The sequence below is a fragment of the Echinops telfairi genome, unplaced genomic scaffold, assembly GCF_000313985.2.
Source record: "Echinops telfairi isolate 266 unplaced genomic scaffold, ASM31398v2 ScPeMD7_7459;HRSCAF=8497, whole genome shotgun sequence".
NCBI classification, from domain to species: Eukaryota; Metazoa; Chordata; class Mammalia; order Afrosoricida; family Tenrecidae; genus Echinops; species Echinops telfairi.
This window is the reverse complement of record NW_022111359.1, coordinates 1,455,009-1,457,076: the sequence shown is the minus strand read 5'-3', so window position 1 is coordinate 1,457,076 and position 2,068 is coordinate 1,455,009. Positions and strand designations below refer to the sequence as shown.

Below are 2,068 nucleotides of genomic sequence, written 5' to 3'. Positions count from 1 at the left end.
GCAACGTGACGCTGCCGCAGCGGACCAAGCCCACCGCCCGGCAGAAACGGGACCCAGCGCCTCGGCGGACCCTGTGAGGGGACGTACCCTTCCGCTTCCGGTTCCGGGCCCGGCCGGTGCGCGGAGGAGGGGTTCCGGGCGTACAGCGGCGGGGCTCCGTGGTTCCCCCCGCGCCTGGGGCCCGGCCAGCCTTGTTCGCACCGCCTCTGCAGTGAAAAGCCTAGGTTTTGTTCAGTGAGTATATGGTCGCAGACTTAGACTCAATTAGGAGAGAGTTTTGTTAAGTCAAGACAAAGGCAGCCACGTGAGTGATGGATCTGCTAGCGTGCGCTGGGCACGAGACCAGCTGATTCCACAGAATGACAAGTCATCCCTGCCCTGCAGTCAGTTCTGGCGGCAGGCGACCCTATCTCAGGTTGGGAGTAGTTAGTACGCTTGTCCTGGCACAAAACACAAAGTGCTGTGTCACTGCAGCAGAGTCGCTGCAGATTAATAGTTCATTTGAAGATATACCTAGATAGATGATACCTAGATAGATGATACCTAGATAGATGATAGATAGATAGATGATAGATAGATACATAGATAGATAGATAGATAGATAGACAGAAAGCAGATCTAGATCATGGCAATGAGGAAACGGAATGTTCTCTAAAAGGTACTTTTGGCTTAAAAAATGAGAAGTGCAGATTATTGATCAATAAGGTGGGTCTTGAGACAGGTGAGGGGCAGTGAGTAAACTGGGAGTAGAAAGTGCCCTCGTTTAAACGGAAGCCCATCTGCACAGATAAATTGCTTCAAAAACAATTTCCACTATACCCCAAATGATTACACTCACCTGGGCAAGAAGCTGCTATGTTCCCAGGAGACAGATGTTTCTTTCAGGAGCAAGTAGATGATAAGACAACTGACTCTCGACCCCTACACACACACACACACACATACACATTCTCTCTCTCCCTCTCTCTCTCTGCCCTTCAGAGACAGCTGACCAGAACCTGACTTCAGATGTGCACGAGAAACATGACCTTGTCCCAAAGCTACCTCGGAATGATGGAACTCGTGTCAAGAGACCAGTAGTCATCCCAAGTACATCCTACTGTGCTACTGGACCCACTTCCAAATCAAGACCTAGCCCAGCTCCTTATGAATTGTGCATGGCCCCTTTTATAAATATGTGTAACTGCCCCCAGATATTTTATGAGTATGTATGATTTCTTTGTTCTCAACTTTCCTATAAAAACTTCTTCCTCACTTCTTTTGGGGAAGCAGTTTAATTTTCCTAGAAGCAATTGTCACTGACTCTTGCTAGCAAAAAAACCCCTTACTTTCATAATCTGTGTATTTTTCCCAAGGACAGGCAAGGATCTTTTGAGTCTGCAGGGGACCCCAAGAAGGGGTGTTCCCCACTTGGTAACTGTCTCAGTCATGTACCAGGGCTTAAATTGGGAGCATCAGCTTTGCAGAAGGCAACAGTTTATAGTTAGTGGGAGCCCTAAATCCGTTTTGAGTCTCCACATAGACTCAGCATTCATTGAGTTGTTTTTCTTAACCACCTTACTGAAGTATGCTTCATGTAAGAAACAGCTCAATGGTTTAAATATATTAAGAGTTGTGCACTCATTAGCACAATTGATTATAGATCATTTTCTTCATTCTTGTATCCATTGTTACTAGTGACCCATTGCCCCTCACGTTTCCCTATTATAATCTAAAGGCTCTATTCTAGTTACTGTCTCTGGAGATTTACCTATCCTAGACTTCATATAAAGAAAACCATACAACCCACACCCAACAATAACAAAATAAAACACAGATAAACTTCAATCCACAAGAAAGCAGAAAACAATGAAAACCAGACAAGTTAAAATGAGTTAAAAGGGAAAACAAATGGTAAGATATTAAACTTTAAGCTAACTGTATCTGCAGTAATCCATTTTCCTGTCTGAGGACAAAACTGTTCACATCCCTTGCCAGAAGTCCAAGAGAGTTCAGTGGAGGCTTAATCCATAGGAGGATTCTGCAAATGGGTTTTGAGCTTTCACTGTCATTCCTAGCCTTCTGCAAA

General features: G+C 45.0%; 1 long non-coding RNA gene across 1 annotated transcript; it reads left to right on the top strand.

The window, feature by feature from the left end:
• The first annotated feature begins 190 nt into the window (after positions 1-190).
• Positions 191-1,194, top strand: LOC123522772. The gene is made up of 2 exons (XR_006680995.1): positions 191-234; positions 982-1,194. It is a non-coding gene; the product is annotated as an uncharacterized LOC123522772 (long non-coding RNA).
• Positions 1,195-2,068: the final 874 nt, after the last annotated feature.